The following is a 15,403-nucleotide window of genomic DNA, read 5'->3' on the forward strand; positions in this document are numbered from 1 at the left end:
GGGGGGGAAATGTTCTTAAATATAGGTTTTGCTCCTGCAAAAAATTTAAGATAGATTAGATGTGAGATCAATGACAAGCCCATACAAACAACCTGAGAATGTTTACTATTTGAATTGGCAAATCATCTACGGGCAACCAAACAGTTAAAAAAAGCCCTAAAAGACCCAAGAGAATTAGCTGTTGCTAAAACAATTTTATGGTCCTTTCCACTTCAGTGGAGGTAGTTTGTATGGCTGACTGGAATCTATTCAATGCTGTCAAACATCTAACACTCCCATAGCTAGACGCCTTACAATGAATAACAAGCAGTCTAGCTGCCAATATGCTGGAACTGCATTTTTCACCAGGGACTGGACCCCAACCCAGCAACACTCTACCTTCATTGTCTGAGGCCTTGTTAATTTATAAGACCAACAATTAACCACAACAAACAGAAGTGCCAAAAATTCCAAACTACTCCAGCTACAGAAATCCATTACTTTTAATAAACTACAGCAGCCTTAAAAAGAAAAAAGAATCAGCTCCATAAAAGATGCATATTTCTTTTTTTGTGTATCAACTGATCCTCTGTAATATAGAGTAACACTCATATATTTTCAGTGGACCACATATACAATGAATGTAAATTTTATAACAATAACACCAAACAAAATACAGAAGAAAAGAAAGGACACAAAGAATAGAGCAGATGCAGTTTTGTGGAAATAGCAGGCATATTGGAGTCATGCTGCTTAATTGTGATTGGTCAGGTAAATCAAATAAAATTGCATCTATTTTCCGATTGGATGAGCATCCAAGCAATTCTGATGAGAACTCTCCCACTTACAAATTCAAAATTATTATTTTTTTTTGTGAAAACTCATAATTCACTTACTGCAAACATTTGTGGCAGTAACTCCTGATTCAACTAATGTTTCTGAAAATGGAGGGAAATGAATGAAGCAAATATACCAAATCATTCAAATGACTAATTTCCAGAAAAGTTTCTGGAGTATTCAGGGTTCAAAATGCTTGTAAACCAAGAAAATAATGGCAGTTGGGTGACTGCTACCAACAAATCCCAGTAAGTGCTGGACACCTAATTCCCTTGGGGGCTTTTGAAAATCTCACTCTTCATTATTTGACTATCACAGCAGAATAGTGTCTTAACAAAAACAAACAAAAAGCTTAATGTTGATTTAGAAGACTGATTTACATCCAGGGTGAATACTATCCCTGACCTTTAGTAAAAAGCTCAGTCATTCCATTCTGAGGGGTTCATGCAGTACCCATGCAAAAGAGCCTTCACTGTGTAACCCACTGGTGAGTGTCTCACACGTCCCCCCTCTGTGCCTGATCTGCAGAGAATTTCAGGTTGTAAAAGGCTCATTTAGTCTTGGCCCTTTAGCTCAAGATGTAGCAGCTCAAGCTTTCAGTTCTGGACATCCCTGGTGTGTTAGCCAAGCTGGTACCTGTCACAAATTCATTGAAATAAGTTATTTCATTTTAATAGGCAGAACTTACAGGGGAAAAAAATTCTGGTTCCTCATAACTCACATGTGGGTTCCTCACTCGCAGCTGGCCATTGCTTCTATTTCCTGGGTTCTCAGGTTGTTCCTCAGAAAGAAAGGCCTCAAAGAATTGCAACATTAGTTCTTTTATGGTATCCCTAATGGGTGCCCTCCCTGTGGTATTGCATTAACATATCATTCACTGCACATTTCTATTGTTCTTTTCAGCAATCTAGCTACAAGTAATTAAATGTGATATTTTAAACTACATAAACTGTGGTTTTACACTTGTTGACAGCTGGTGTTGATGCTATGACACTGGTAAACGTTCAGGAAGGAAGCACCTGGGTTCAGTTCCTGGTGTTCTGCACAGTCTCCACAAGTTGTTTTATGACACTGCTCAATCTACTTACCCAAGTAGTTAGTTACTGACTGCCAGTTACCCTTCATTGCTATGAATTCACTCAGCAAAAAGCTACTTTATTCACAGTACAGCAATTTCCTCTTCAAATTTATAAAGGTACTGTGCAGTCATCTCCTGCTGCTGTATGTTTGATAGCTTTTTCTCTACACTCAGGTATTTTCCTAAAAGTGACTATTTTGACAACACTATCTTCTCCTAAAATTGTTTCTTCTTTCTGCCCCGACTGCTTTCAGACCTTCCAAATGATTGTTTCCAAAAACGTTGGGTCCTTTGCTGAATATGCTTTAAGAACATGTCCCTTGAGGATAGTGCTGGAAACCAGGAAAAGTTCCTGAGTTCAAATTCCACCTCTGGGCTGTCTCACTGTGTGGCCTTGGACAAGTCACTTCCCCTCTCTGGGTTTGTCTCTCTATCTGTAAACTGGTGATAATACCTATCTACAGTAAAAACAACGAGGAGTCCTTGTGGCACCTTAGAGACTAACAAATTTATTTGGGCATAAGCTTTCGTGGGCTAGAACCCACTTCATAAAATGCTTCTAGCCCACGAAAGCTTATGCCCAAATAAATTTGTTAGTCTCTAAGGTGCCACAAGGACTCCTCGTTGTTTTTGCTGATACAGACTAACACGGCTACCACTCTGAAACCTATCTACAGTAAGTACTTCACAAGGGTGTGAAGGAGGTTGGGTGGGATTGTACACGTGTGGCTAGCCTAAGCCACTGCCCGTGCCTCTGCAGTCACACTGCTGTTTTTAGGCACCAGCTTGACCACAGCTAGCCCGTGTACATGTATCTGCACTGGGAATTACACCTCCCAGCTGCTGTGTAGACATAACCTGATTTTGTGTTTGTACAGTGCCGTGCACAATGGGGCCCTGATCTTGGTGGAGTCTTCAAGGTGCTATTATACTGCTAATAATGAGTGTGGAAATGCTAAATATTATCAAGATGATAATTCTCAGGCTATGAGCAGTATGGAGACTTAATGGAATTCATATGCTTAGCTATGTGCTAACAGCAATGAAGCCAGCTCTCTCTATACTTTCTTTCAGTTTACATATCTCTTTAAACATTAAGAAAGCTGCAAGGGCCATCATTTTTCCTTGTCTTTTTCTTCCCGTGACACCTTACATTAGCACGATGGATAGTGCCCAGTCTGTGATATAGGAATTTTATCTTCTGTAGCTGGATGTGATATATGGTCTATTACCCCGCCCCTCCCGCGCGCCCTACACACACACGTATGTAACTGGAGACTTTTTCCCCACGTGACTCTTGCCTCATTCAGTACACAGGATGAGTGGTGCTCAGTGAATGAGCAGCTATTCAATATATTTTCTCCTCATTGTTCAATGTGTGGCCCCAGGCCTTATTTACTGCACATTATTCAAATCCTGTTCTGAAAAGAGAAATATCAATTTCTTCATAGGCTTTTCTGTGGTGCTCATTATTACAGTATCTGTGTGCTTCACAAATATTAATGAATTTATTTTCACAACACCTCTGTGACATGAGGGTGTTGTATTATTCCCATTTCAAAGATGGGGAACTGAAGCACAGGGATGTAAGTCAAAAGTAGCCATTAATTTGGATGCCCAATTTGACATACCTAGGATTTGATTTTTCAGACTACTTAGCATTATACATAATTTCTATATTCAAAGCACAGTCCTCAAGATGTTGAGTGCTCTTCACTTCTGCAAATCAGACCTCAGAATCTCAGGTCAGGCACCAAGAAATTGAGGAACACATATTTACTGAAAAGTTTGGTTTAAAAGACTTTCCCAGTATCACATAAGAACTCTGTGTCGGGTGTAGAATCCAACTCTCCAGAGAAGTGTTCAACTGTAAGCTGAAGTTAGACAAATTCAGCTTTGAAAGAAGATGCACTTTCCTAGCTCTAAGGGTGACTAAACACTGGACCAGCTTACCAAGGGAGGCCGTGGACTAACCTTCTCTCGGAGTCTATAAATAAAATTAGACCTCTTTTTAATGGGTATGCTTTAATCTAGCTTTAGGGAGAAATTCTGCATCCTATGTGAGCAAGCAGTCAGGCTGGGTGGTCATGGTGATCCCTTCTGACCATGGAGTCTGCGAGTCTCCCTCTTCATCCCCTTTCTTCATGAGTCATGGGGAGAACAAGAGTGCCTGTATTGCCTTCAACATGCTCTTAATATGTGTAGCTCTGCATTAAGCTAATAACTATAAGCAAGTCTCACACTTCAAGGCTTCATCCCATTATCTGCAGGGGTCAGAAAGGAATTTTTGACCTGATGCACTATTGGCTTGATATATTTTGAGGTGTTTTTCATCTTCCTCTGAATCATCAGAGATTGGTCACTGCTGGAGGTGGGACAACAGACAGGATGGACCAGTGCCCTGAGGTGTTACCGAGAATCCATTCTAGATGCCTGGCTGGTGTCCCCTGCTCACATACTCAGGGTCTAATTGATTGCCAGGGAAAGAATTTTCTCCCTGGTCAAATTGTCAGGGACATTGGGAGTTTTTCACCTTCCTCTGCAGCCCGGATGTGGGTCTGTGACAATCAAGGATCAGACACCCCAACGGGAGAACAGGTGGGTCTGAACCCCCAAAATAAGCATTTGAATCAACTGCCTGTAGACAATGTTATTGTGTATAAAAATATGTCAAGGAAGGTCTTCTATGACAGCTTGTAATGGCCTGAACTTGATGGTCACTAGGAGATCTGTATACAGGTTATGCTTATGAATACAGGCATGTGAATACGTATAGAAAATTGTAATTGAATCTATAGTTTAACTACACCATCACCTCATAGCAGTGTTGTGAGGAAATCAGGCAGTAAGGGCACCTTCCAGGCAGGTGTTCACACAAAACCAGCCCCAAGCAACTAGCATTGTGCAACCAGGAAGAGACAATGGTAGACCATTCAAGTTAATGGGAAAACACCGAAACAACTCGAAACTGGAAAGAAAACCCCAGTTTGGGAAACCCCCCTGCTCCGTGTAATCATGAATTACCATAGAAGTGGGCATTCACCCACGAAAGCTTATGCTCCAATACTTCTGTTAGTCTTAAAGGTGCCACAGGACCCTCTGTTGCTTTTTACAGATTCAGACTAACACGGCTACCCCTCTGATACTTGACACCATAGGCCATGTCTACACTAAAAAATTAGGTTGACCTAACTTACTTTGGCATGCAGCCAGCGCAGTTATTAAATTGCTTGTGTGTGCGCATACTTGGCTCCTTGAGCCAGCAGTTTGCATCCTCACCAGGAGCGCTTGTATTGATTGTACTGTCACTGTGGGGCATGGTGGGACAGCTCCTGAAAGCCAGTAACAGTCAATGTAAACAATGCCGTGTCTATACTGACACTGTGTCAACCTAACTACATTGACATTGACTCTATGCCTCTCGGGGAGGTGGTTTTATTTAATCAGCGTAGAGAGGCACTTATGTTGGCCGGAATCGAATTTAAGTGACGACTCTTCCACAGCGAGGCTGACACAAGACAGCTTACATTGACCTAACCCTGGAGTGTAGACCAGGTCATAGCCTGAGAAAAAGGAAAAAACCTGCAAACCCTGTTAAAAGAGAAAGGGTTTGAAGTGACAGCTATCCAGAAACAGAGTCGGCATCTAAGTGGGGTGCTCTCTATGAAGCACTGGATCCCCTCTAGGACAGAGGGCATGCTGGGAAACTATTCAGAGGCAATAGGCAACTTGCATTGGAGAAGGGAATTTAGCTATTGGAAAAGTGTTAAACCTGAGAGGATTTATGTTTTTTTTCCTGTGTCACTTGTCTGCATTTGCTTTTCCTTACTAGTTCATTTTTGAATCCATGATTTTTTTATTAAATAAACTTTTTGTTTATTTTTATCCCAAGCAGGTGTCTGTTGTGCAAACTATGTGGAGTGTGTGTGCCAAAGTGAACTCATAATTGGGTGCAGGTTTCATGCCTTCCGTGGTGATGAACCAGAGGGGAAAAGTCAATGTGTCTGGTAGTTAAGAACCCGGCAAGATGGATTTGGGGAGACTCGGGACCAGAAGAGACTCTTGAGGTCACCTTGCAAGAAGAAACACTCTCAAAACATTAATTTGGCCAAGAAGAGGAGAATTGACTGACTGAAAGCAATAATAATGCCTCCACATATAAACTTGCATATGCCATTATTAAAACATACTTATTTTTTCCTTGATGAACCTTAGTATGATTGGTATTGGGGGAAAATTGACATAACTTACATAGCTCTAAGGGCACAAATGGCAATATAGTTTCTTTCAGTGAGAATATATCTTGATCTACATTCTCTTTTCTATGGGTAACAATGATGCAAAGTTAAGTCATCATGGTGGTAAACGTTACACCCACTAATAAGTGTTTGCAGGATGGGGCTCTTATACCACTGCAGCAAATGAAATGTGCATCTACATAGTTCTAGCTTTCTTTCACAAACCCCAGAAGGGAAATGGCATAATGATGTACTTTAGGTATGTTCTAGAATTTCTAAATTCTTCCTTGAAGGTTCCTGCCATGTGAAGTTTTTACAACCCAGATCCTGTGTAATTCTTTTAGACTGTAGATGAAGTATCATCCATGGACAAATTCTCTTTTGTGTGTGACTTTTGGATTAAAATCCAAAAATGATTATCACCTTTCACATACAGCCCTGTATAACAGGCATTCTCCCTAGTGATTTCCAATCTAACAAGACCTTATTTTCCCTTTAATATTTTGGGAAGTAATTAATCTGATCTTAAATACCTTGCTCACTTGTACAAGTTCTATCTGGCTTCTATTCTCTGGGGTAATTAAATTCCCTTTTACCATCAGGAAAATGTATCACAGATTTTGGGAGGTGACAGCATAGCAGAAGGCAAAGATTTATTTTTATTTGGGCTCTTTTTGTTATCAACCTCATGCATCACTAATCTCCCATGCCTGTCCCTTAATGGCATCACTGACTTTGTGCCAAGGTATTTCTATTTCCTATGTATTAGAACCTTGGTGTTCCTAAGTGCCAATGTTACACTACATCCATCTATGGCAATTGCAAAATTGAAACGTTAGTGATGATGTCATATAAACAGCCAGGTAAATATTTTTAAAACCCTTATGGATACGTTTTTAGAAGAAAGAGAAGACTGATACACATGCATCTTGGGCTGACATTCTACCCCATCTGTAGGATGAATGCCACTTTTAAAACCACGTAGAAGGGAAGGAGACTAAATAGCTTCGTGGTGTGGACGGGTGCAGAGTTAATTCGATGTAACGGTGCTAAATTCGACATAAACTCCTAGTGTAGACCAGGCCTTAGGAACCCCCACCACCACCACTTGTTCTCCTCCTATAAATTATATCTTGCTGTTGATTCTCATTGACACTATTTGCTCAGATTTATCTATCCAGCATTTCAAGGCTATACTTTGCTCAGCTTGCGATTAGTTCACAGTCTCTGATCTCATACGCTTGATTGCACAATCTGCTGACTGGGCCACCACCTCTATGAACTGATGTCCACCTGCAAGTGACTGGAGAGATGGGGGGCACAATGGGAACGAATGTCCACTGGGGAACATGGAAAGCCCACCTCACTATCTAAATGCTCACTTTCCTTTCTCTCCTTAATCACCACCTCAGGAACCGGTGCCTAAAACAACTTTCACCTCCCACCGTTGCTTGGAGCAACAGGAGAAGATTGTTAACTTCCCTTTCAAGAAAGAAAAGAAACACTACTGAAATGATTAGTCCAAACCAGGCACATCCTTGTTTCACTACAAGATCTTCACTTCCCCCCTACCGTCACTGCTGAAGTCAACCCAATCTCATCTAAAGTACACCCAGTCTTCACTAGATCCCTTGTCAACCTCAATTATCCACCCCTCCTGCCTTCTTACTCTTGTTCACTATGCACCTGACCTAACTCCCACTGAAGTCAGTGAAAAGTTTCCCGTTGACATTGGATCGGCTCCTATATCACCACTATCAACTACTCCATTTTCCACTGGATCTTTCTCTGGCACCTTAAAATTGCCACTTACATTTCAGAAAAATCCCTCATTTGCTAACTACCATCCTGTCTCCATTCTCATTTTTTTCCCCCAGCAAGGTTAGCTCTTTTCTCACAACTCTCCCAGCATAACCTCCCTAGCCACTCTCAGCCCCTCTAATTGTGCCTGTCCTTCTCCAGGTGATTAACTAACTCAGGTCACAGATCCCTCTGCCTTCTCATAATATTTGACCTATGATCAGCTCTTGATATTATGATCACACTCCATCAGGCTTTCTGTCAGCTGTTGTTTTCTTTAGTACAACACAGCAAATACAATTTGGCAGATCCTCAGAGGGAGTAAATCAGTAGAGCTACACTGAAGTCAATGGAGCTATGGCTCTTTGTGTCATCTTAGAATCTCATCCAATCTCTCTCCTATACACCAATTTCAGGTATTAAAATAGTGATAAGAAGAAAATACCTAAGTATCCATATAAAATATTTATGAAGCACAAAGAACAATCCCGACATAGGAATATGTGTATTTCCCACATTCTATCAACTTCCTCTTTCTAAAAATAAACCTAATATAGCTGTACAAATCAACACTTTTGAATCTTGGATTTTAAGACCCTGATCCTACAAAGAAAACCTTAAGGGTGGACCCATGAGCCTATGCACAGGCCTACTGAAATTAATAACTAGATCCAATAAATCCACATTATTTCAATTTTACAATGACATTCTATGGGCAAAAACCTGCACTCCTTACAAAGGGCTTGGTCTTCCATGCTACTGAATGCTTTTGCAAGAAGTGAAGAGCCAAAGCACTAACACCCAGCTGTGGCCACCCCACACAAGATCTGAAGGGGTTAAGGTGGCCAGGTAGGCCAATTAACTGCCCAGGCTGCACCTGGAGGAGGACCCAGGCAGCAGAGATTAATTAGAGAGGAGGCTCAGCTGGACAGGAACAGGAGGTGCCCGCATAAAGCCCAGTATCTGAGAACAGCTGAGGGCTGAAGGGAAGTAGGTGACGGGAGAATGTTTGGGACTATGGAGTGTCTGTAGTCACTCCCTGAGAAGAGGGAGTTTGGGCTGGCAAACTCAGAGAGGGGGGAAGCCAGGAAGGTAGGAAAGGCTCAGAGGAAAAGCAGTGAAGCACAGGATAGTGCAGACCTTGGCTGCTGATCAGAGGATCCCTGTGCTGAAACCTGGAGTAGAGGGTGTGCCTGGGTTCCCTACTAGCCACTGGTGAAGTAGCACAGGCCAGGCAGAGGAGAGTGGACTGCCTGGGAAAGTTTCTTCCAAACGACTTTGATACCCCAGAAGGGTAGGACCATAGTGGAGTGAGAGGGGCCGCAGAGTGAGCGAGGACGATGGGGTGACTAGACCATCAGAGGACAGCGCAGCCCCTGGAAGGAGCTAATCCCCAGAATGGCCAAGAGAAGGTGCCCATAGTGGTGAGAGGATCCTGTGACACCAGCACTCAGCATTTGCCCAACACTTATGCAGAGAGGTTTGTAGATAGCATAGGGAAAGATGCTTGGTGCTCAGCAATGTGAACAAACCTATTGACCTCACCGGCAAGCGTCTCAAAAGGCATAAAGAGCATTAGGTGTCCAATTCCCATTGCAACTCATTTGTGTCTTTGTGCCAATGAACTGAGCAGTGATGAATAGCAGCATTAGAAGTTGTAGGGTTTTTTTTTTATTTTAAATGAGAGCTGATATTTTCATGTAGTCACATGACTCCAGCAGTTGCGGCTTTAAGAAAAACACCAAACATAACAGTTGGCAACTTTGCAATCTTAAGTGCTTAAATGCAATCCAGTGATTGCAAATCATGCACTGACCAGCCTGTTTTAACTTGCTTGGCTGATTCACTCAAATGTGCTTAATGGCTGCACTTAGAAAAATCTGAGAATTGGGCAGTCAGCCATGAGAGCCAGCCACTGGCACAGAAATGTGTCCAAGGGCTCTAAGAAAACATTATATTCACAGCAAGCAGCTCAATACTTCCCAAGATCGATGAGACACAGAGTCCTTGCCAGCCCACCAGCCTGCAATGCCCACCTTATTGGATTGTGAGCAGAAAAGCCACCATGGCTCAGCAGCCTGACTCAGGAATGCTACAACACATTACTTATCAGCATTCACACAGGATCAAGCTGTCAGGCAAAGCGTCTATTGAAGTCAATAGGTGTTTTGCCTGAGATCAGTGGGAGTTTTGCCTGTGTAGAGACTGCAGAACTTTGCCCTAGACAAATTTTACATTTCTAAAGGCTGTCAAATATTTTCTACTTCTATTTTCAACTCCTGAATATTAACAGAACTCTCCATTAAACTGTCCAGCCATACTCAAAGGGCCAGATTGCATTTAGCCCTGTACAAGGGCATATGTGGGGGACAAAGAATACAAGGAGCCTTAACTCCACAGAATCCTGACCTCCCCTGGCCCAATGGTCCCCACACCATGCACCACTCTGCACCTGCAGGAGGGGGTCTGACTCCTGGTCAGAGTTAATACCTTCTTGGGCAATACATGAATAGATGCAGACGAAGGATATGTCTGTTTTTGTTTGTAATCTACACAGATTCTATTAACTTTGAGCAATGACAGAGAAAGACAGTACTATCTTTCAGAACTCCAGGTCAAACCTCCAGCTGACAAGTTCTCCCATGTCCAAATGCTGCATTTAACCTGTGTAGCCTAAGTCCATCCCAGCCCTAAAATCCTTTTGTGTGAGACAGCGTGTGGTAGGTCCCATCTGGGTCCCATGAGGTTCATGAGTGATTGGTCCTAGGACCCACTTGGGCAGCCCCATCCCAACCTCCTTCTTCCACAGTGGTTCTACAGGAAGCAAACACACACAAGGGTCTGTGGTCAAGCACAGCATGTTCATCTGGGCAAAAATCTACCTATACTATATGGTCTCCATCTCTGTAGTATCTGAGCACTCCACAATCCTCATAGTATTTATCCTCACAGCATTCCTGTGAGATATTAAGTGCTATTATCCCCTTTTTACAAATGGGGAACTGAGGCACAGTGAAACTAAGTGGCTTGCCCAAGGTCACACAGGAAGTCTAAGAAGGAACAAGGAATTGAACCTGGGTTTCCCAAGCCCCAAGCTAGTATTCTAACCACTGGACCATCCTTCCATTCAGACCCAGCTGCAAATGAGAGAAGGATAAGTAGTGGTAATCTGGAAGGAAAGTGAGCAGACTCAAGAGAAAAGCAAATGCTGATGTTCTCCTTATACCCCAAAAGGAGAGAACCTTTAAATTACTACTACCCTACTACTTTACACTTTCAGTTCATAGGCCTTTAGCAAATATTCTCTTCTCTGCCAAAAATATTATATCAAACTGAACACTCCAAAGGTGATGTGCAGAAAGATCAAAAAAGGCATAAGATCGAATTCATTCTAAATCAATGGAGATGCACTAGGGATGAATTTGTTCCATGAGATTTTAATCTCGTTGGCCCCAACTGCAGAACTCTCACTCACCTTGGTGAGCATTTACTCATGAGTCATTCTGGTGGCATCATTTGCAGGCATGAAATGTACGTATCTATTTGTATGAGTAACTGTTCACCAATGTGAGAAAGGATTCCACAACCAAGCCCCTATCAGCCCCCCACAAACAGCTGCAATACCACCTTAGTTTGATTTATTTCCAAGAATTACTAACCCCAAAATGAATATACAGCAGTGACTGTGGCATCCATTCATCAATGCACAAACATGTGCTTAAGTTTCACTAGAGTAAATAGAACTATGCACTTGCTTAAAATTAAGCAGGTGCTTATTCACTTTGCTGAATAGGAATGGACTAAAAGCATCTTTTAAATGCTTTGTTGAAAACCATTATTTCTTTAATCATCATCTTTTAGGGACAGTGACCTTTTACTGTCAGTGAATATGGGAATTTGACTTATCCCTGGATAAGCAATGCGTGTACAGTTCCCACAGGTGCCAGTGATAGCATGCATTTCAGTCCTGCTTCACCTCAATTAGCATTTTGTTCAGGGGTGTCTTTCTTCCACCTTGCAGGAAATAATAAAAATTTACTGATGCATGAAATACAAGGACTGGACCACACAACTAAGGTTGATTTTATGTATTAAAAAAAAAAAGTGTCTAGCTTTAGATCGCCAAAACAAAAGGGAGGGGGAGGGAGAAGAGGAAACCCTCACTCAAAGTGATATCAAGAGTAACAAGCTAGGTCTACATATCTGGCACCATGAGGCAGTCAGCATTCCTTTCAATATGACACACAATTAGATTCCAGCAGACGAAACAGAAAATAATGATTATGATTGCTGATGCTGCAGCCCATGGCAGACTCACATTAGTTTAAGTAGCTGGGTGTATGCCAGCCTCATTGCACAAATGGCACTGCCTGTTCTGTAGGAATCTGAAGAGAAAGAGAGTACTAATAGCTTAACGGTGACCTTTCACACATGCCATCCAGGTGAATCCGACAAGTCTTTTGGCTGTAATGGACCAGATCACTATAGGCCAGTTTTAAGGAAGTTACGCACCATTCATGAAAATAGATTTTTTTTTCTTACACATATGAAATAAGTTTCTCTTGAGTAAAAAGTATAGTAAGCACTTTATTGGTTTACTTAACCCTTTCCCCACATGGTAAAAAATATCCAGCTTTCCATTATTGATTGTCAATTAGCCAATCAGCTAATATGAAACTTTATTTTTTAGCATGTAAACTCCATGGGGCTATTTCAAAAATTGTAAACGTTTCCTAAAAGAGAAGGTGCATTAATGAAGGCTGGCTTAGGATAAGTGAAAGTGACTAGTAGCGCTCTGCTTCTGGATTGAGTTTTCCATGGTTAGAGTATTTACTATTGAATGAACTACAGTGTTTGTTACAGACATTGCTGTCGTAAAAGATCTACATCTCCTTGTTTCCTGAAGCTGAAAAATAAACTGCCTAAACATGAAATGATCACTACATTGTGATATAAAAAGGAATGGGAAGTTCATGTATGTATGTGAAAGCATGTTTCAAATAAATCAATATAACAGATACAAATACTGTCAGAGCAGTATAAAGGGGAATGAGTGTATTTAAGGATCAGGCCCCAGGATTCTAATCAGCCATCACGCAGCTGGAAGTTCTAAAATTGTAGCCAGAACTCTTGTCCATTTCTTCAGAGAAGCTAGCCTGACTAAAGGAATAGAGCATAATTGGGCTTAGTCTTCTAAATAATGGTTATCCCCTGTAACTAATCATGAAAGTTTTAAACCAATATCAGACTGCATGCTTACTCAAAATACCAGAATGTGCTCTGTCACTGAAATATTATCTTATCCTACAGAAATCTGACAACAAAAATGAGTGGAAGACTGAGGATAACATGAACTGCAGTATACTTTTTATCTTCAAAACACAACATTTCTTCTGCTAGCCTAAAGATCAGTCTACGAAATAATAAAGAAAAAGAATACACAGCCTTCTTTGTACACTGTACAAAGTACCGTAGTGAAAGCAAATGAGAAGATCTTTGAAAAGCAGAATAAAGAATTCCATGTAGTTATCTAGCTGAGGTCATCTGGAAAGTTGAAGGAAAATGTTTAAGTTTAATGAAAGGGAATCATGTATGACTCAGATGAGACACTCACATTAGGATTAACAGAAACTTTCTCAGCCTGAAAGACATTTCAAGGCCCAACTGTGCTTCCACTGAAATCAAAGGTAAAATTCTCATTGACTTCAAGGTGCAGGGTAAGACCCTAGATTATCTGATATTCACCTGCATTGTGTATTTCCCCCTCCCCAACATTAAACGTCAAAATTACAGCATGCTGATTATTGTGCTGATGAATGCAATGCAATAGGACATAAAAATGCATGCTAAAATATAATAGTTCCTACAACAAATGCAATGTATGTGCCAAGTCATTTTTTCTGCAATAGTTAGAAAGCCTAAGTTTGCTCTCATTTACCCCCTTGGAAGTCAATGTTGATGTATGGATCTGATTTAGGGGAGATTTTGACCTATGTACTGTAATTCTCCTACCGACCAGATGCGCCTCTTATACAATACATAGAAATATACAAATTATCTTGATCACCGTACCTACCTCTAATGTATCAGAACAATAGCATCAGGATGGAGGAGTGGAATGGGTCTCTAACACGGATAATTTGTTCTTCAAGTATCTGGGGTATGGGTCGGGGCTTTTTAAGCATACAATGCCCTATGGTGCTACCATGGACTCATCATCAAATGGAAGGAAGTTCCATGGCTCATTCACACTGCACAAGATGCCTATGAAAACACCATCATGGATCATTCCATGAAACCACACAACCTTGTCCTAATGTTCTGAGTTTATCCTTGTATGCCAAACAGAGCAGCAAATGTCTCCACAAATTCAAGTATGATTGAAGAAAGAACATTCTTGAGCCTGAGACAACATGGACCATAACAATGCCTCTAAGTATATATTAAAGAAATGTTTTAATCATATAGTATATTCTTATTTTTTTACATTTTCATTTGTGCTCACTGTCTTGCCTTAGCATCTGTTCAAAATTGAAAATGTTGCTGAATTTGATATCTTTACTATTGCGCTAAACTATAAACAGTTAGGTTTGCCATGCTGGCATGTCCATCTGGCACAAATTTTCCTGGTTTGGAATTGCATTCTTTATGCCTCCCCTTTCTTTAGTCTCTCAAGTATTTTCCCCCCTAAATCATATGGTAAGCCAAGTTCAGCACAGGAATTAACCTTCTAAAACTCTGCAACTCATTTCCTTCTCACTTGTCCTCGGTATGGTTTCCTTTTCTTCTAAGTCAAGGGGATCAATTTGAATTTTCCTAGATTAGTCTCAACCCTGTTTTGAGCACAGTTGCCATGATTCTTTATTGACAGTGGTGTTGGACTTCATACAAGTGTAGCCAGCTGCATCATTAGTCATTTCAATAATTTCTGGCCCAGTTTTCAACAATTTATCAGAAGGCTTGTCAGTTATGTGTTGCCATTATTTATTGTGTAATTCTAACACCCTAGTTCTGCCTCCCTAATCCTACCAGCCATACAAGATGGATCCACTATCAGCATATTTTTAGCCTTCACTCATGTAAATGTTGTACATTAAATAGCGTTTTTAATAATCTCATTACTCTTTCATTCTCCATCCATTTTCTATTCATTGTCATCATATCATGTTACTCTTTCCCCCTCCCCCCCATCTTTCTTGGGTTTTTTCTCCTGATAGCTTGATATTTAGCACTAAAGAAAGTGCTTTTAGGAATTCTTAGCAAAAAGAGATATTTACACTCACGATCCCACTTTCCTAAATACCCTACATTGAACTCTCCCTGTCTTTTTTGTTAAAAAGTCCTCAGTTGGTATGTAACTTCTGAAAATGTTGCTAGGAGTTCTAGCATGCAAATGTGCAACTGAAGTCCCACCACACATTGACCAGATTTGTAAAGTACTCTAAATTCTCTATTTAGCAAATTCCACAGA

At 41.0% G+C, this 15,403-nt stretch overlaps 1 protein-coding gene across 3 annotated transcripts in view; it reads right to left on the reverse strand.

Moving 5' to 3' along the window:
* Positions 1 to 15,403, reverse strand: part of LOC112112348 (glypican-5-like) — a 629,288-nt gene that overhangs the window by 464,343 nt on the left and 149,542 nt on the right. The gene's annotated exons all lie outside the window — the stretch shown is intronic.

This window comes from Terrapene carolina, unplaced genomic scaffold (genome assembly GCF_002925995.2).
Source record: "Terrapene carolina triunguis isolate 2854851 unplaced genomic scaffold, T_m_triunguis-2.0 Scaffold88, whole genome shotgun sequence".
In the NCBI taxonomy this organism is placed as follows: domain Eukaryota; kingdom Metazoa; phylum Chordata; order Testudines; family Emydidae; genus Terrapene; species Terrapene triunguis.